We start from the raw sequence: 21,403 nt of genomic DNA, 5'->3' as shown, positions 1-21,403 counted from the left end.
TTAAATGAGTCACTTTGGCCTCTCTTGAGAGGGGCAGAGGAAGAAGTCTGGCGGACGTGATAGATTCAAATGAGATAATGATGACTTGACTAGGCTTGTAGCAGTAACAGTTGTGAGAAGTCACCCAATTCTCATTTATCTTTTTATTTTTCTGCACAAAGTGTAAAGATTTTTTTTTACATGTAATATAGGCAAAATGGTTTACTTATTTTTTTGTAAATTAATTAATTTATTTTAATTGGAGGCTAATTACTTTATAATATTGTAGTGGTTTTTGCCATACATTGACATGAATCAGCCATTGGTGTACATGTGTTCCCCATCCTGAACCCCTCTCCTACCTCCTCCCCATCCCATCTCCCATCTCCCAGTGCACCAGCCCTGGGCACCCTGTCTCATGCACTGAACCTGGACTAGTGATTTATTTCACATATGGTAATATACATGTTTCAATGCTATTCTCTCAAATCATCCCACCCTCGCCTTCTCCCACAGAGTCCAAAAGTCTGTACTTTACATCTGTGTCTCGTTTGCTGTCTCGCATATAGGGTCATTGTTACCATCTTTCTAAATTCCATATATTTGTGTTATTATACTGTATTGGTGTTTTTCTTTCTGACTGTGTAATATGCTCTGTATAATATGCTCCAGTTTCATCCACCTCATTAGAACTGATTCAAATGCATTCTTTACTGGAATCAAGATTGCTGGGAGAAATATCAATAACCTCAGATATGCAGATGACACCACCCTTATGGCAGAAAGTGAAGAGGAACTAAAAAGCCTCTTGATGAAGGTGAAAGAGGAGAGTGAAAAAGTTGGCTTAAAACTCAACATTCATAAAACGAAGATCATGGCATCTGGTCCCATCACTTCATGGGAAATAGATGGGGAAACAGTGTCAGACTTTATTTTTTGGGGGCTCCAAAATCACTGCAGATGGTGACTGCAGCTATGAAATTAAAAGATGCTTACTCCTTGGAAGAAAAGTTATGACCAACCTAGATAGCATATTCAAAAGCAGAGACATTACTTTGCCAACAAAGGTCCATCTAGTCAAGGCTATGGTTTTTCCAGTAGTCATGTATGGGTGTTAGAGTTGGACTGTGAAGAAAGCTGAGCGCTGAAAAATTGATGCTTTTGAACTGTGGTGTTGGAGAAGACTCTTGAGAGTCCCTTGGACTGCAAGGAGATCCAACCAGTCCATTCTGAAGGAGATCAGCCCTGGGATTTCTTTGGAGGGAATGATGCTAAAGCTGAAACTCCAGTACTTTGGCCACCTCATGCGAAGAGTTGACTCATTGGAAAAGACTCTGATGCTGGGAGGGATTGGGGGCAGGAGGAGAAGGGGACGACAGAGGATGAGATGGCTGGATGGCATCACTGACTCGATGGACGTGAGTCTGAGTGAACTCCGGGAGTTGGTGATGGACAGGGAGGCCTGGCGTGCTGTGATTCATGGGCTTGCAAAGAGTCGGACACGACTGAGCTACTGAACTGAACTGAACTGAATATTCCATTGTGTATATGTCCCAGAGCTTTCTTATCCATTCATCTGCCGATGGACATCTAGGTTGCTTCTGTGTCCTGGCTATTGTAAACAGTGCTGAGGTGAACATTGGGGTACACGTGTCTCTTTCAATTCTGGTTTCCTTGATGTATATGCCTAGCAGTGAGATTGCTGGGCATTCAATCCCAGCAATTGTATGCCCAGCAATACAATTGTATGGCAGTTCTGTTTCCAGTTTCTTAAGGAATCTCCACACTGTTCTCCATAGTGGCTGAACTAGTTTGCATTCCCACCAATAGTGTAAGAGGGTTCCCTTTTCTCCACACCCTCTCTAGCATTTATTGTTTGTGGACTTTTTGATAGCAGCCATTCTGACTGGCATGAGATGGTACCTCATTGTGGTTTTGATTTGCATTTCTCTGATAATGAGTGATGTTGAGCATCTTTTCATGTGTTTGTTATCCATCTGTATGTCTTCTTTGGAGAAATGTCTGTTTAGTTCTTTGGCCCATTTTTTGACTGGGTCGTTTATTTTTCTGGAATTGAGCTCCATGAGCTGCTTGTATATTTTTTAGATTAATTCTTTGTCAGTTGCTTCATTTACTATTACTTTCTCCCATTCTGAAGGCTGTCTTTTCACCTTGCTTATAGTTTCCTTCGTTGTGCAAAAGCTTTTAAGTTTAATTAGGTCCCATTTGTTTATTTTTCCTTTTATTCTGGGAGGTGGGTCATAGAGGATCCTGCTGTGATTTAGGTCAGAGGGTGTTTTGCCGATGTTTTCCTCTAGGAATTTTATAGTTTCTGGTCTTACATTTATATCTTTAACCCATTTTGAGTTTATTTTTGTATATGGTATTAGAAAGTGTTCTAGTTTCATTCTTTTACAACTGATTGACCAGTTTTACTGGCACCACTTGTTAAAGAGATTGTCTTTTCTCCATTGTATATTCTTGCCTCTTTTGTCAAAGATAAGGTGTCCATAGGTGTGTGGATTTATCTCTGGGCTTTCTATTTTGTTCCACTGATCTATATTTCTGTCTTTGTGCCAGTATCATACTGTCTTGATGACGGTGGCTTTGTAGTATAGTCTGAATCAACAGGCAGGTTGATTCCTCCAGTTCCATTCTTCTTTCTCAAGATTGCTTTGGCTATTCAAGGTTTTTTGTATTTCTGTACAAATTGTGAAATTATTTGTTCTAGTTCTCTGAAATATACCATTGGTAGCTTGATAGGGATTGCATTGAATCTATAGATTGCTTTGGGTAGTATATTCATTTTCACCGTATTGATTCTTCTGATCCATGAACATGGTATATTTCTCCATCGATGTGTCATCTTTGATTTCTTTCATCAGTGTTTTATAGTTTTATATATATAGGTATTCTTTTTATTTAGGTAGATTTATTCCTAAGTATTTTATTCTTTTCATTGTGATAGTGAATGGAATTGTTTTCTTAATTTCTCTTTCTGTTTTTTCATTGTTAGCATATAGGAATGCAAGAGATTTCTGTGTGTTAATTTTATATCCTACAACTTTACCATATTCATTGATTAGCTCTAGTAATTTTCTGGTGGTGTCTTTAGGGTTTTCTATGTAGAGGATCATGTCATCTGCAAACAGAGTTTTAGTTTTTCTTTTCCAATCTGGATTTCTTTTATTTCTTTTTCTTCTCTGATTGCTGTGGCTAAAATTTCCAAAATTATGTTGAATAGTAGTGGTGAGAGTGGGTACCCTTGTCTTGTTCCTGACCTTAGGGGAAATGCTTTCAACTTTTCACCATTGAGGATAATGTTTGCTGTGGGTTTAGGGCAGAAATAAATGAAACAGAAACAAAGGAGACTATAAGAAATATCAACAAAACTAAAAGCTAGGAAAAACTGTTTAAGTCAATAAATTTTTAAGGAATTTCACATATTCTGATTCTGTCCACTGCCAATCACCTTAGTTCCTCCAAAATCATGATCTTCAAGATAAGATTTTTTGTTCAGTTGCCAAATTATTTCCAACTCTGAAACCCCATGAACTACAGCACTCCAAGCTCCCATAGCCCTTTCAAAAAGAAATTTTGCTCAGTCCACAGCTGTCAGTCCATAATTCTTTTAGTTGGGCTTTGGTGAGGTACAGACACACTTCAAAATTCCTTACCCATAATCTTTGGGATCCAATTTCCTCAAGCAATTTACTATAGGATGCTAGAAGTTAAATATAGCAAGTACATTGCTGTTCATTCCTTCATCTTTTGTAATGTTGAAAAGCCTTGTTATATCCAATTTTTACTCGTGAAAGTGAAAAGAAAGTGTTAGTCCTTCAGTCATGTCTGACTATGACCCCATGGACTGTAACCTTCCAGGCTCCTCTTTCCATGGATTTCCCCAACAAAAATACAGGAATGGGTAGCTATTCCCTTCTCCAGGGGATCTTCCTGACCCAGGGATCAAACCCAGGTCTCCTGCCTTGCAAAAAAAAAAAAAAGTTACAGGTCTCATTGTCACCACTGCAATAGAATTACAATGATGGAAGCAAAACCTGTGTTCTCAATGTAGCCATGTTAATTTTGCATATATCTTGAAGGTGGTGTTTTCTCAGGATTTGGTCCAAGATAGGAGACAGAGAGGAGTTGGGAATGATGCTAAGGTTTTTTGGTCTGAGCAACTCCAACAATGGATTGTCTTCAGCTAAGCAAGGGAAAGCTGGGAGAAGTATGTTTCTGGGGGAGAAATCAGAAGTTCAGTTTTGGATATTAGACATCCCACTGGGCTGGCAGTGTTGGGTATTTGTGTACCGGTTGTTGGGAGTCCTAGGCATGTGGACTTAAAGGGCTCATGCATCCATACTTGTTATTTGCTAGCCTGTTCCTGAAAACTTTCACAGATCTTTCAGAAGTTCTCAAAGGCTCCATTCTTTGCTGGCCAAATGTAAGTTGGACCATCTATTGTTGTAGATGATAACAGCATGTGTACACTGGGTAATAGGGCACTGAGTCCGAGTAAGCTGCACTCAAAGTCATATCCAAATGGATGAGATGATATAAGTGCTGAAATGGAGTCTTAGATAATTAAGCATGTAACTGTTAAACGCATCTAATGCTGAAAATTGGGACAGGAGTAAGGCTACAATTGACCTTGTAATGCATCAGAAAGAATGATATATTCCCCAGGAGTAAATCATTTACCCATGTAATGCAATTACATTCTTTTAGGGCAGTGGCGGACCAGTGGGTAAGGCATCTCCTCCAAGGCATTAATGGAACTCTGTGTCCCAAATAATGTGGCTCAGGCCATGGTCATTTTTAAGAGAGGAACAGATATCATCAAAGTAGGGAAAATTGGAGAAAATCAAAATAAAATTTATATATATTGCCATGGATAATAAACATGATTTTGAATCTAGGTCTTCCTAGAAACCCTGGACTAAAAATAGTTTTGCATGGAGAAAGAAGAGTGTGTAACAGGTATGCTGAGGGCAGAGGAACAAGTCTTGGTCATTTTAATATGTGGATATACAATAAATGTTGGTGATTTTTTTTTTCTTTTTTGGCCATGCCATGCAGTATGCCAGATCTTCCCTAACCTGGGATCAAACCCATGCCCCCTACATTGGGAATGTGGAGTCTTAATCACTGAACTGCCAGGAAAATCCCAATGTTGGTGAATTTTAATTGCATATTGAAATGTACTTGATCAGTAAGAAGTGAGGAATGGATATTGGGCAGGCAGTTAGTCGGCTGGGGGATATTAAAAAATAACCCAGAAAGATTCCCTTGATGAGAATGTATCAGTTGGGGTGGTTTAGGATGGTTGGGAAAGTATTTTTAAAGTGTCCATCAGCTTCAAACAATTGTAGGGCAACAAGGTTATTCAAAGTTGAGGAAGTCTTACCAGTGATTGCCAGTAGGGTATTCATGCTTAACAGGCCCCAGATCTTTGTCTTCTTAAGATAATAGCTGTTAAGCCTTGGATTTGAGGTATGGTTTTTAAAAACACTCATCCTCACTGGTATAGCATGGAGTCTTCTAGATTTTTCTCATGTCAGCACCATAGCTGCTGGAGCTTTCCCATCTGGAGCAGAGTAACCTGTAGAGCACCCTTTCACAATTTCTGGTGTTCCTAAAGGAATAAAGAGAAGAAATTGGGGGAGAGCTGTCAGAGTCTGTGGAAGAGTAGTCCTGAGTAGGCTTTGGAACATCGGCATTGAGTCCTTCTTTAACATCATTGGTGGCTCGAATCCTTGAACCTAAGTGTTGCAGATTTGCCCTTTCTAGATGGGCTTCCCTGGTAGCTCAGCTGGTAAAGAATCCACCTGCAATGCAGGAGACCCCTGTTTGATTCCTGGATTGGGAAGATCCGCTGGAGAAGGGTTAGGCTACCCACTCCAGTATTCTTGGGCTTCCCTGGTGGCTCAGACAGTAAAGAATCTGCCCACAATGCAGGAGACCAGGGTTCAATCCTTGGGTTGGGAAGATCCCCTGGAGAAGGGAATGGCTATCCACTACAGTATTCCGACCTGGAGATTCCATGGACTTGCAAAGAATTTGACATGACTAAGTGACTTTCACTTCACTTCACTTCAGACCGAACTTCCAGGTTCACTATCCAATTCCTTTATATTCAGGACCTCCATGTTATAAAGCTAAGGGAGCATCGTTACCCTCTGGTCCATGTGAACGAGGCCTCCTGGAGTGCTGTAGTCCTCCAGGATTACAGCCTGCCTGACCTTCTGCTGTGTTTCTGCTTGTCTTGCCATTGATTTGGTCCAGACTCTATGGAATGGCTCAGCATACCGTGCGATCATATTTTCTGTTCTCTTGATCTCACTCTGTACTGTGAGAGGCTTCAGGGAAGAAGTTAGATTTTATGTGTTTATATTAATAATAAAGCCTCTCACATGACACCCTTCACACAGAGTTGCTCAATAAATCTTTCCTAAATAAAGTTGACCCTTGAGCAACACAGGAATTTGTGGCACTGACCTTCCATCCAGTAAAAAATCTATATATAATTTACAGTCAGCTTTTTTTTTTTTTTTAAACTGTCTTAACTTGTGGGATCTTAGTTTGTTGACTAGGGATTGAAACCATGCTCTTGGCAGCGAAAGCACAGAGTCCTAACCACTGGACCACCAGGGAATTCCTTTGTCAGCCCTTTTTATATAAGTCCTTTGTATCCAAAGTTCTGCATCCCTGGGTTCAACCAACTAATGTTACAACTGTAGTATTTGTTGTTGAAAAAAACCAGCCTGTAAGTAACTTATGTTGTTCAAAGGCCAGCTGTACATGTTGTGACTATGTATTGGGCTTTGTGTAAAATATTTCACCTGTTCTTGTTCCGTAAGCCAAACAGTGATCCCCGTGGGAGTGCACATTGCCTTCATTTCTCCTTTGAGGATGCTGCGATGGTGAGCAGGTATTAATATATAAGGAGACAGTGAGTGAAGACAGTTCTAGAAGGTATAACTGAAATAGGATGTTGAACTGAGGGAGAGCATTTTATATAAAAATTGATGAGATGAGCATGTTTAAATGTTGATAGGATGTATTCAGCTGTGAATTAGAAATGGACTTTTATAGTTGAGACATCTGATAATTGATGTTTGGAGATGAACTCAGAGTACAGGCACACAGAGGAATAGACAAGACGCTTATTCTCCTGATGCAGAAATGAAGATAAGATAGATTCAGTGAAACTTGGTGGGTGGGAAGCTCAAAGTTTCTGTCTGAAGCCTTTTTAAGGCTGCTATCCAAAAGTCTACAAGCAATAAATGCTGGAGAGGGTGTGGAGAAATGAGAACCCTCTTACACTGTTGGTGGGAATGCAAATTAGTACAGCCACTATGGAGAACAGTGTGCTGCTGCTAAGTTGCTTCAGTCGTATCTGACTCTGTGCAACCCCATAGACGGCAGCCCACCAGGCTCACCTATCCCTGGGATTCTCCAGGCAAGAACACTGGAGTGGGTTGCCATTTCCGAAAGTGAAGTCACTCAGTGGTGTCCGACTCCTAGCGACCCCATGGACTGCAGCCTACCAGGCTCCTCCGTCCATGGGATTTTCCAGGCAAGAGTACTGGAGTGGGTTGCCATTGCCTTCTCTGGGAGAACAGTGTGGAGAGTCCTTAAAAAACTGAAATAGAAATGCCTTATGACCCAGCAATCCCACTACTGGGCATACACACTGAGGAAACCAGAATTGAAAGAGACACGTGTACCCCAATGTTCATTGCAGCACTGTTTATAATAGCCAGGACATGGAAGCAACCTAGATGTCCATCAGCAGATGAATGGATAAGAAAGCCATGGTACATATACACAATGGAGTATTACTCAGCCATTAAAAAGAATACATTTGAATCAGTTCTAATGAGGTGGATGAAACTGGAGCCTATTATACAGAGTAAAGTAAGCCAGAAAGAAAAACACCAATACAGTATACTAAAGCATATATATGGAATTTAGAAAAGATGGTAACAATAACCCTGTATGCGAGACAGCAAAAGAGACACAGATGTATAGAACAGTCTTTTAGACTCTGTGGGAGAGGGAGAGGGTGGAATGATTTGGGAGAATGGCATTGAAACATGTATAATACCATATATGAAACAAATCACCAGTCCAGGTTCGATGCAGGATACAGGATGCTTGGGGCTGGTGCACTGGCATGGTACGTACCAGAGGCATGGTACGGGGAGGGAGGTGGGAGGGGGGGTTCAGGATGGGGAACACATGTACACCCATGGTGGATCCATGTTGATGTATGGCAAAACCAATACAATATTGTAAAGTAATTAGCCTCCCATTAAAATAAATAAATTTTTATTAAAAAAAATCTTTGAAGGACAGAAAGTTACCTATTCAGTTTGAGGAAGAAGTTTGTGGTGGTTACAGTGATGGTGATAGTAATCTTAAGGAGACTGGCGAGGGCATGAAATACTTTGTGCAGAAATTCAGAGTCTGAGGCAGCTGATTCAGAGATCCTCACATTTTTATGTACTTCCATCAATTTGTATGAATGAAACTGTCTCTTATATTTAAGAGATTAAACTACAAATTAAAATTGTAAGTATACATTTGCTTTGTATCTACCAGAAAAAAAGAAGTTTGCATGCTAAGTTGCTTCAGTCATGTCCAACTTCTTGTGACCCCATAAACTATAGCCTGTCTGGCTCCCCTGTCCATGGGGATTCTCCAGACAAGAATACTGGAGTGGGATGCCATGCCCTTCTCCAGGGGATCTTCCCTACCCAGGGATTGAACCTGTGTCTCTTAAACATCTCCTGTATTGGCAAGCAAGTTCTTACCTCCACCTGGGAAGCCTTAAAAAGTAAGATTGGCCCAGTTTAATTAAGAGGGGTCTTTTGCACCAAGGTGAAGTTTGAATTTTATTTATCAAATAAAATTTTATTTATCAAATACTTTTAAAGAAAATAAGCTTTCCTTTTCCTGATCTCTACGTCTTGATTCAGCTAAAGTTATATTTGCAGCCAGATGCTATGGGAAGTAGAGAATGAGTATCTTCAACAGAATTCTTTTGCTTGAAAAAGACTCAGCTTGAAAATCCAAGCCAAAGGGTACCAAGCAAATTAGGAAGTTATTCATCTGTATAGCTGAAAAGTCCAGAAGTACAGCTGGATCAAGAGCACAAAACTATTATGGTGTCCTTTCTTCTCCTTCTCTCACCTCTGTTTGTTTCTTTGTGGGCTTCATTCTCTGGCATGGCCTCCCATTTTCTTGGCAAGACAACCCCCTTCCCCACACCCGCTCCCACTGCTCCGGGTTTAGATTTCAGGTCTCAGGTTTGAATCCCAGTAGTACTTTTGTCACCCCACTCCAGTACTCTTGCCTGGAGAATCCCATGGATGGAGAAGTCTGGTGGGCTACAGTCCGTGGGGTCGCTAAGAGTCAGACACGACTGAGTGACTTCCCTTTCACTTTTCGCTTACATGCATTGGAGAAGGAAATGGCAACCCACTCCAGTGTTCTTGCCTGGAGAATCCCAGGGACGGGGGAGCCTGGTGGGCTGCTGTCTACGGGGTTGCACAGAGTCGGACACGACTGAAGTGACTTAGCAGCAGCAGTACTTTTGTAGGTCAGATAACAGTGTCCATTCCTAGTCTAATTCATGTCTCCTGAGGGAATGCTTGTTTTTCATTGACTCCTTGAGAGGGAGTCCAAACCCATCCCTGGAGTCAGAAGTCAGAGTAGAATGACTTTTTCCCAAACCATCTGGACAAAGAGTGGGAAGAGAGAAGCCCCATAACACTTTACCCTCTGAGCCACCAGGGAAGCCCATAATGATTATCAGGATGCCATTATCAGAAGCAGGAACAGTGGATGTGATCTTGAAAACAGTTTGTTTTTTTTTTTCCTTAGAGTGGATAAAAGTAAAATTTCCCAATGTAATTATATTTTCTACAAAGTTTTCTGGCCCAATGCATTTTCCCTGGCCACATAATTTGGGCAGTGTTAATTGATTGGACTCATTATATTTGAAAATATCTATTTTTCCTAGAAATAGCAGCTTCCAAAGACACTCTACATAGATTCTTTTCCCTCATCCTCATGATCTTCGCTTTTCATCTTTGTGTCCTAATTTTGCCATTGTACATCTGCTTTTCTATTTTGGAACTTTGGTAAGAAATAGATTTGCGTGGATATACTGATTTAGTATGAAATTATAATGAAAGTCATTTGCATATTCAAACCCTCTCTTAATGGGAAGAAAATCAGTGATAATTGCAACCTAAATGTTTCTCAGGGAAATTAAGTGGGTTAGTAGGGGCATATTGACTGTTGCATGGAAGTAACATGAAGTATATACACCCAAGCCCTGAACTTCTGATGATTTCTTTTTTTGACTTTCTAACAAAGAGTATATTTTCCTCTCTGTGATTTGCTATTGTGTTGTCCTTATAGCTTTATGTTTTATTAGGTTCATCTTTTGAATGAGATCAATTGGAAAGTACTTTGGTAACTACTGTTATTTTGGCTATTATTATTTAGTTGAAATGATATCCAGTCACTTGTTCGTATTATTGCTACAGCCCTATCTGCCAGCCTCGGTTCTACTTCAACATTGTACACCTAACATTTTGTTTGGTTTGGGATGTTCATGCATTCTTTTTTTTTTTTTTTGTAACAATATTTATTGTTCAATAAAGCCTTTAAAACTGGTCAACATTTAAAAAACTTAAAAAATGTATAAAAAATAACTAGATGTATATTTATGTCATATACTTAGGTAGGAATAATTGGAAAATGTTTCTTATGTATAAGGACAGGTTGGAGAGTGTCCAGATCTAAGTATTGGACTTACTGGATTTGATGTCCTTGCAATACATTTACATGAGCAGATGTGTCCATCTGAAGTTAGGGTAAGAACTCTAGAGATCAAGAGAAGACAGACTAGAAATAAATGTTTTTAAACAAAAGGGTGTGGTCTATAGTTGAAAAGTGTATAAATCAGGCTCTGGAGGTTGGGATGCACATAGAAGGTATCTGAAATTAGGACACTGTTCCAGCTAGGATTATGGGACTGTGGTTTGGGGATATGAGTGGTTGAAGTTTTCTAAGGACTATCCTAGGGTTGGTACCCTAGGGTGGAAGTGAATGCACAGCTCTTGAAGATAAAAATTCCGGCAGGCCCTGCTCATCTTCTGGCTCGACATGAAGCCCATCAGCTCTATGGGCTGCTTCCTGCAGATGTTGTCATGATTACGTTCCTTCCCATGGAGTCCTCCACCTTTCTGGCCGCGGCTTAGGACCGATGTGTGGCCGTCTGCCTGCACCACCCATCCATCATCACGGAACAGCTTGTCGTCAGTGTGGCCATCTTCATCATCTTCAGCAATTTGCTGGCCACACTGCCTACACCAATTCTGGCTGCCAGACTCAGTTACTGTGCCAGCAATGTAGTGGGAAACTGTATCCGTGCCAGCATTTCTATAGCAAAGCTCTGCTGTGGGGGTATTCACCCGAATAAGCTCTACCGACTTGTGAGAGTTTGGTGCCTACTGGGTTCTGATCTGGCCCTTATCGTGCTATCCTACTGCTTCATCTTGAGAAAGTGGCAGGCTTGGAATTCTGTCTCATTCCAGCCTCTCTGAAACCATGTTTCCAGTCTTTTTTCATGGGATTTTATCAGGTAAATACTTTACGATAATTTCATCTGTCCATTCAAAGATTAATGTATTAGTGGCCTGAGGGACCTCAGTATTTGTGTGCATCTGTTCAGGTGTATTTGCTTTCCCTGACACGGTTTGCATTGCTGGTTCTTGCACATCCTTAGTCTTCTATAAAATTTGGCCCTGTGAACTGGTGGTCCCATGTTGATGGAGTGACAGTTCAGATTACCCCCTTTCTGTTCCTTTTACCCCCTTTCGGATTACCTTTTTGAAAAATACATATATTTCTCCACCTTCTTCTCCAGAAAAGAGAAGAAACGTTTAAGTTCTCCTCTCTCTCCAGAAAAGAAAGGTTTTTTCTGAGATATTTTCTTAGACCAAAAGGCATAAAGAACAGTGAGCAGAAATATACTTCAAGGGGGTGTTCTTTCTGAATTTACGTTTTTCTCTGTTTTCCTTTTCAAAAGAAGCTCAGCCTTCTTTAATTTTCACAACAGAAGCAGATGAATATTTTTTTGAAAATGCCAGCTGAATTTTATGTGACAAAGGTAGCTGATGATTTTTGTGATTTTTTATGATTTTATGATGACAAAGGGTCAGCTGTGAGCCTGCAGGGAAGATGCCAGTACTGGAGTCTGGTTGTGTCTGGCCCCACCTGGTTCATTCTTATTGCTGAGGGCTCAAATTCAGTACTTCCTGCTCAAAGAGTGTTTCTGATGTCCAGCCTCAAATAGCCAGGCAATCCCTATCATATCGTGTGACTTCATATTAATTTTATTTAAAATATTTTTATTAAGGATGAAACAATGTCATTTGCAGTAATATGGATAGGCCTAGAGATGATCATACTAAATGAAGTATGTCAGAAAGAGAAGACAAATACCATATGGTATCACTTATATGTGGAATCTAAACTACAGCACAAAGGAACCTATCTACAAAACAGAAATGTAGTCACAGATAGAGAACAGACTTGTGATTGCCAAGGGAAAGAGGGGGTGGGAGAGAGAAAGACTGGGAGTTTGGGGATTAGCAGGTGCAGACTATTGTATATGTAATGGATCATCAACAAGGTTCTACAGTAGTAGCACGGGGAACTATATTCAATATCCTGTGATGAACCATAATGGAAAAGAATATATATATATAATATATATATACATATGTATTGTATATATATGTAATATATATACATATATATATTTGTGTATGTATATGTAATATATATATACACATATATATTTAACATTGTAAACCAACTATACTTCAATAAAATTGAAAAAATAAAACATTTTTTATTGAAGATTAACATATATAAAAAAAGTACAGGGATCTTAAGACAGAGAATGTCATCAGCACCCAGAAGCCCTCCTGGTGTTCCCTTGGAGTCACTATGAGCTCAGGGTAACTGCTGTCCTGACCTCTATTGGCAGTGACCACAGTTGGAATCTCAGAAGAAGTCCTTATTTGGGCCCAGCTTTGTTCCTTCAGTGTTTCATTTCTGATATTCTCCCATGTTTTTATATGTAGAACTAATTTATTCATTTTCAGTGCTGTATAGTGTTCCACTCTGTGTATATATGTATATATATGTGGACTTCCCTAGTGGCTCAGATGGTAAAGCATCTGCCTACAATGCAGGAGACCTGGGTTCAATCCCTGGGTTGGGAAGATCCCCTAAAAAAAGAGATAACAACCCACTCCAGTACTCTTGCTTGGAAAATCCCATGGATGGAGGAGCCTGGTAGGCTCTAGTCCACAGGGTTGCAAAGAGTCGGACACAACTGAGCAACTTCACTTCACTGTGTATATACCTAATTTATTTCATCTGTGCTGCTGTTGATGGGCATTTACTCATTTTCAGCTTGGGGCTATTACAAACAATGCTGTGATGACATTCTTGAATATATATTTTTTGGTGAGCACTGTGGGAATTGATTTTAATTCTGCAACTATGTGGTATAAACTATGTGGTATGTATTTATTTAAACACTGTCTAACTCCACTCCCATTAAAATCTAGTCTTACAAAGGTAAAGGCCTTGTTTTACATTTTTGTCTTGCTTATGTTTCTCTTTCAGGTTTATTCCCACATAATTGTTATATAATAATCCATATATATTTTTTACACTGAGTTTTGATTATTGTATACACCCATAAAACCATTACCACAACCAAGATAGTGACACAGTCACCTCCAAAAGTCTGATCTTGCTCCTTATAATTGCTGTTTCCCTCTTCTCCCTGCATTTCCCATCCCAGGCAACTGCCAATTTGCTTTCTGTCACTTATACATTACTTTGCATTTTTTAGAATCTTATATAAATTGGATCATAAACAATATACTCTTTTCTTTCCACTTAGCATAGTTACTTTGAAAGTCATGTTGTTGCACGTATCAACAGTTTATTTCCTGCTGTTGATGAGTAGTATTTTATTGTATGAATATACTACAGCTTATCCATTCATCTATTGATGGACATTTGACTTGATTCCAGTTTTTTTGTCCATGGTAAATATGCTGCTAGAAATGTTGACATATAAAACTTTCATGCACGTGCTTTCACTTCCCTTGTGTATTGTATCTAAGTGTGGAATTGCTAGGTCATATGGCAGGTCAACTTAACTCCATAAGAAACTGTCAGCCTGTTTTCTGTGTAATTCCAGTTGTCCATATCCTTCCCAGCACTTTGAACAATTTTTGTTTTTCATTTTATCTCATCTAGTGGGAGTGGTGGCGTCTCATGGTTTTAATTCATATTTCCCTAATGGTTGATGGTGTCGAGTGTTTTTAACGTGTTACTTGCCATTTGTATATCTTGTTTAGTGAAGCATCTGTTTAAATATTTTGTTCACTTAAAAAATTGGGCTGTTTTTCTTATTGATTATGAGGTTTTAAAAATATTCAAAATAAAAGTCCTTTGTTACATCTATATTTTACAAATATTTTCTTCTAGATTGTAGCTTGACCTTTTAGTGTCATAACAGTGTCCTTTGTCTTAATATTCTATCACCAGGAACTAAAACAGTGGTTAGCACATGTTGGCACTTAAAATTGTTCCTTGAGCAGATTTAATGAATGGCTTTGATTTCCAAACCAGGCTTAACCAACCCCAGTACCTTTCATTTTAATCAATCCATTATTATATATAGGCATGTATACTATAATGAAGTACATTATAATGAAGTAATATATATTTACTTCAAGGAATTTTGGATGTAAAAGAGAAATAATAGTTAATGTTTTGAGTTCTTGCTTTGTGCCAGACCTTGGTCTAGACACTTTTTGTTCCTAAAAAAAAATATATATATATATATATGTATATATATATGTAGTATATATATGTGAGACTATATATAATATGTATATATAGCTTTTCATTCCTTAAAATATATATATATATAGTACCTACATGTGAGACTATATATGTATTTTAAGGAACAAAAAGTGTTTAGACCAAGGCCTGGCACAAAGTAATGACTCAAAACATCTCATCTCAAGTATTGTTTTTCCAACAACTCATAGTTGGGACTGGAAAGTTAATTTTAGAAAATAAGTAGTATATGGGCTTCCTTGTGGCTCAGCTGGTAAAGAATCCACCTGCAATTCAGGAGACCCCGATTCGATTCCTGGGTTGGGAAGATCCACTGGAGAAAGGATAGCCTACCCACTCCAGTATTTCTGGGCTTCCCTGGTGACTCAGCTGGTAAAGAATCCACCTGCAATGCAGGAGACCTGGGTTCAATCCCTGCATTGAAAGAATGAGTTGGAAAGAATAAATAGTATATAGACATTAACCTTATGGCATTATACTCTCCTACTTAAAGTTTTAGGTATAAGAGTAGTATTTATTAATAATACAGTTAGATAATGAGACAAAGAGAGACAAAGGCCAGAGTACATTTGTTATCAAGAAATCACAATGAACATTTTCATCTGATTCTTAAAAGAAATATGTCCTTTTTCCAATTTCTTTCTTTCTCTTGTGGGAAACTGCTCAGTAGATAAATACTTCGGAGTTTTTGGTATAAATTATCTCCTGGTTTGCTGCTTACTGGGATATCTAGGTGGCTCAGTGGTAAAGAATTCTCGTACCAATGCAGGAGATGTAAGAGATGAGGGTTTAATCCCTGGGTCAGGAAGATCCCCTAGAGTAGGAAAGGTCAACCCACTCCAGTATATTTGTCTGGAGAATCCCATGGACAGAGAAGCCTGGCTACTACAGTCCATAGAATCACAAAGAGTTGTACACTACTGAGCAACTAAGCACACACACTTATATGTGAGATAGGTGCTGTAATTGCTATAATTTTCCCTATTATAAAAATAGGGAAACTGGTGCTGATGGAGATGAAGTTACCTTGTCCCAAGTCACTAAGTGGGAAACTGGTGCAGCTAGTGTTTGAACAAGACATTCTGACTCCACAGGAAATGGAGGTGGGATGTGAAGGAGGTGTGCAGAGGGCTTAGGGAGCACAGTGACTTTTTCCACCACCAGCTTTGCATTGCTTGACTGGCTGTGTGAGCTTATGATACCTTAACTTTTTCTTTTCTTTTTTTTTTTTAATTTTATTTTTAAACTTTACAATATTGTATTAGTTTTGCCAAATATGGAAATGAACCCGCCACAGGTATACATGTGTTCCCCATCCTGAACCCTCCTCCCTCCCCATACCATCCCTCTGGATCGTCCCAGTGCACCAGCCCCAAGCATCCAGTATCGTGCATCGAACCTGGACTGGCAACTCGTTTCATACATGATATTATACATGTTTCAATGCCATTCTCCCAAATCTTCCCACCCTCTCCCTCTCCAACAAAGTCTATAAGACTGTTCTATACATCAATGTCTCTTTTGCTGTCTCGTACACAGGGTTATTGTTACCATCTTTCTAAATTCCATATATATGCGTTAGTATACTGTATTGGTGTTTTTCTTTCTGGCTTACTTCACTCTGTATAATAGGCTCCAGTTTCATCCACCTCATTAGAACTGATTCAAATGTATTCTTTTTAATGGCTGAGTAATACTCCATTGTGTATATGTACCATGGCTTTCTTATCCATTCATCTGCTGATGGACATCTAGGTTGCGTCCATGTCCTGGCTATTATAAACAGTGCTGCGATGAACACTGGGGTACACGTGTCTCTTTCCCTTCTGGTTTCCTCAGTGTGTATGCCCAGCAGTGGGATTGCTGGATCATAAGGCAGTTCTATTTCCAGTTTTTTAAGGAATCTCCACACTGTTTTCCATAGTGGTGTACTAGTTTGCATTCCCACCAACAGTGTAAGAGGCTTCCCTTTTCTCCACACCCTCTCCAGCATTTATTGCTTGTAGACTTTTGGATTGCAGCCATTCTGACTGGTGTGAAATGGTACCTCATAGTGGTTTTGATTTGCATTTCTCTGATAATGAGTGATGTTGAGCATCTTTTCATGTGTTTGTTAGCCATCTGTATGTCTTCTTTGGAGAAATGTATATTGAGTTCTTTGGCCCATTTTTTGACTGGGTCATTTATTTTTCTGGAGTTGAGCTGTAGGAGTTGCTTGTATATTTTTGAGATTAGTTGTTTGTCAGTTGCTTCATTTGCTATTATTTTCTCCCATTCTGAGGGCTGTCTTTTCACCTTGCTAATAGTTTCCTTTGATGTGCAGAAGCTTTTAAGGTTAATTAGGTCCCATTTGTTTATTTTTGCTTTTATTTCTAATATTCTTGGAGGTGGGTCATTGAGGATCCTGCTGTGGTGTATGTCAGAGAGTTTCTGGTCTTACGTTTAGATCTTTAATCCATTTTGAGTTTATTTTTGTGTATGGTGTTAGAAAGTGTTCTAGTTTCATCTTTTACAAGTGGTTGACCAGATTTCCCAGCACCACTTGTTAAAGAGATTGTCTTTAATCCATTGTATATTCTTGCCTCCTTTGTCAAAGATAAGGTGTCCATATGTGCATGGATTTATCTCTGGGCTTTCTATTTTGTTCCATTGATCTATATTTCTGTCTTTGTGCCAGTACCATACTGTCTTGACAACTGTGGCTTTGTAGTAGAGCCTGAAGTCAGGTAGGTTGATTCCTCCAGTTCCATTCTTCTTTCTCAAGATAGCTTTGGCTATTCGAGGTTTTTTGTATTTCCATACAAATTATGAAATTATTTGTTCTAGCTCTGTGAAGAATACTGTTGGTAGCTTGATAGGGATTGCATTGAATCTATAAATTGCTTTTGGTAGTATACTCATTTTCACTATATTGATTCTTCCAATCCATGAACATGGTATATTTCTCCATCTATTAGTGTCCTCTTTGATTTCTTTCATCAGTGTTTTATAGTTTTCTATATATAGGTCTTTAGTTTCTTTAGGTAGGTATATTCCTAAGTATTTTATTCTTTCCGTTGCAATGGTGAATGGAATTGTTTCCTTAATTTCTCTTTCTGTTTTCTCATTATTGGTGTATAGGAATGCAAGGGATTTCTGTGTGTTGATTTTATATGCTACAACTTTACGATAATCATTGATTAGTTCTAGTAATTTTCTGGTGGAGTCTTTAGGGTTTTCTATGTAGAGGATCATATCATCTGCAAACAGTGAGAGTTTTACTTCTTCTTTTCCAATTTGGATTCCTTTTATTTCTTTTTCTGCTCTGATTGCTATGGCCAAAACTTCCAAAACTATGTTGAATAGTAATGGTGAAAGTGGGCACCCTTGTCTTGTTCCTGACTTTAGAGGAAATGCTTTCATATTTCCACCATTGAGGATAATGTTTGCTGTGGGTTTGTCATATATAGCTTTTATTATGTTGAGGTATGTTCCTTCTATTCCTGCTTTCTGGAGAGTTTTTATCATAAATGGGTGTTGAATTTTGTCAAAGGCTTTCTCTGCATCTATTGAGATAATCATATGGTTTTTATTTTTCAATTTGTTAATGTGGTATATTACATTGATTGATTTGCAGATATTGAAGAATCCTTGCATCCCTGGGATAAAGCCCACTTGGTCATGGTGTATGATCTTTTTAATGTGTTGTTGGATTCTGATTGCTAGAATTTTGTTGAGGATTTTTGCATCTATGTTCATCAGTGATATTGGCCTGTAGTTTTCTTTTTTTGTGGGATCTTTGTCAGGTTTTGGTATTAGGGTGATGGTGGCCTCATAGAATGAGTTTGGAAGTTTACCTTCCTCTGCAATTTTCTGAAAGAGTTTGAGTAGGATAGGTGTTAGCTCTTCTCTAAATTTTTGGTAGAATTCAGCTGTGAAACCGTCTGGACCTGGGCTTTTGTTTACTGGAAGATTCTTGATTACAGTTTCAATTTCTGTGCTTGTGATGGGTCTGTTAAGATTGTCTGTTTCTTCCTGGGTCAGTTTTGGAGAGTTGTACTTTTCTAAGAATTTGTCCATTTCTTCCATGTTGTCCATTTTATTGGCATATAATTGTTGATAGTAGTCTCTTATGATCCTTTGTATTTCTGTGTTGTCTGTTGTGATCTCTCCATTTGCATTTCTAATTTTATTGATTTGATTTTTCTCCCTTTGTTTCTTGATGAGTCTGGCTAATGGTTTGTCAATTTTATTTATCCTTTCAAAGAACCAGCTTTTGGCTTTGTTGATTTTTGCTATGGTCTCTTTTGTTTCTTTTGCATTTATTTCTGCTTTAATTTTTAAGATTTCTTTCCTTCTACTAACCCTGCGGTTCTTCATTTCTTCCTTTTCTAGTTGCTTTAGGTGTAGAGTTAGGTTATTTATTTGACATTTTTCTTGTTTCTTGAGGTATGCCTGTATTGCTATGAACTTTCCCCTTAGGACTGCTTTTAAAGTGTCCCACAGGTTTTGGGTTGTTGTGTTTTCATTTTCATTCGTTTCTATGCAAATTTTGATTTCTTTTTTGATGTCTTCTGTGATTTGTTGGTTATTCAGCAGCATATTGTTCAGCCTCCATATGTTGGAATTTTTAATAGTTTTTCTCCTGTAATTGAGATCTAATCTTACTGCATTGTGGTCAGAAAAGATGCTTGGAATGATTTCTATTTTTTTGAATTTACCAAGGCTAGATTTATCGCCCAGGATGTGATCTATCCTGGAGAAGCTTCCATGTGCGCTTGAGAAAAAGGTGAAATTCATTGTTTTGGGATGAAATGTCCTATAGATATCAATTAGGTCTCACTGGTCTATTGTATCATTTAAAGTTTGTTTCCTTGTTAATTTTCTGTTTAATTGATCTATCCATAGGTGTGAGTGGGGTATTAAAGTCTCCCACTATTATTGTGTTATTGTTAATTTCTCCTTTCATACTTGTTAGCATTTGTGTTACATATTGCGGCACTCTCGTTTGGGTACATATATATTTATAATTGTTATATCTTCTTCTTGGATTGATCCCTTGATCATTATGTAGTGACCATCTTTGTCTCTTTTCACAGCCTTTGTTTTAAAGTCTATTTTATCTGATATGAGTATTGCTACTCCTGCTTTCTTTTGGTCCCTATTTGCATGGAAAATCTTTTTCTAGCCCTTCACTTTCAGTCTGTGTGTGTCCCTTGTTTTGAGGTGGGTCTCTTGTAGACAACATATGTAGGGGTCTTGTTTTTGTATCCATTCAGCCAGTCTTTGTCTTTTGGTTGGGGCATTCAGCCCATTTACGTTTAAGGTAATTACTGATAAGTATGATCCCGTTGCCATTTACTTTATTGTTTTGGGTTCGAATTTATACACCGTTTTTGTGTTTCCTGTCTAGAGAATATCCTTTAGTATTTGTTGGAGAGCTAGTTTGGTGGTGCTGAATTCTCTCAGCTTTTGCTTGTCTGAAAAGCTTTTGATTTCTCCTTCATATTTGAATTAGATCCTTGCTGAGTACAATAATCTGGGCTGTAGGTTATTTTCTTTCATCATTTTAAGTATGTCTTGCCATTCTCTCCTGGCTTGAAGAGTTTCTATGGAAAGATCAGCTGTTATCCTTATGGGAATTCCCTTGTGTGTTATTTGTTGTTTTTCCCTTGCTGCTTTTAATATTTATTCTTTGTGTTTGGTCTTTGTTAATTTGATTAATATGTGTCTTGGGGTGTTTCGCCTTGGGTTTATCCTGTTTGGGACTCTCTGGGTTTCTTGGACTTGGGTGATTATTTCCTTCCCCATTTTAGGGAAGTTTTCCACTATTATCTCCTCAAGTATTTTCTCATGGTCTTTCTTTTTGTCTTCTTCTTCTGGGACCTCTATGATTTGAATGTTGTAGCGTTTAATATTGTCCTGGAGGTCTCTGAGATTGTCCTCATTTCTTTTAATTCGTTTTTCTTTTATCCTCTCTGATTCATTTATTTCTACCATTCTATCTTCTGATTCACTAATCCTGTCTTCTGCCTCTATTATTCTACTATTTGTTGCCTCCAGAGTGTTTTTAATTTGATTTATTGCATTATTCATTATATATTGACTCTTTTTTATTTCTTCTAGGTCCTTGTTAAACCTTTCTTGCATCTTCTCAATCCTTGTCTCCAGGCTATTTATCTGTGATTCCATTTTTATTTCAAGATTTTGGATCAATTTCCCTATCATTATTCGGAATTCTTTATCAGGTAGATTCCCTATCTCTTCCTCTTTTGTTTGGTTTGGTGGGCATTTATCCTGTTCCTTTATCTGCTGGGTATTCCTCTGTCTCTTCACCTTGTTTAAATTGCTGATTTTGGGGTGTCCTTTTTGTATTCTGGCAGTTTGTGGAGTTCTCTTTATTGTGGTGTTTCCTTGCTGTGTGTGGGATTGTACAGGTGGCTTGTCAAGGTTTCCTGGTTAGGGA

The 21,403-nt window shown here is 38.5% G+C and overlaps 1 protein-coding gene and 1 non-coding gene across 3 annotated transcripts in view; one reads left to right on the top strand and one right to left on the bottom strand.

The window, feature by feature from the left end:
- PAK5 (p21 (RAC1) activated kinase 5) overlaps window positions 1-21,403 on the top strand; it is a 424,652-nt gene that overhangs the window by 19,501 nt on the left and 383,748 nt on the right.
- LOC112449392 (small nucleolar RNA SNORA1) lies at window positions 3,980-4,088 on the bottom strand. Its single transcript, XR_003037965.1, has one exon. It is a non-coding gene; the product is annotated as a small nucleolar RNA SNORA1 (small nucleolar RNA).

The sequence above is a fragment of the Bos taurus genome, chromosome 13, assembly GCF_002263795.3.
Source record: "Bos taurus isolate L1 Dominette 01449 registration number 42190680 breed Hereford chromosome 13, ARS-UCD2.0, whole genome shotgun sequence".
Lineage (NCBI taxonomy): Eukaryota > Metazoa > Chordata > Mammalia > Artiodactyla > Bovidae > Bos > Bos taurus.
Note: the sequence above shows the minus strand (reverse complement) of the source record. Positions and strands in the feature narration are given on the sequence as shown.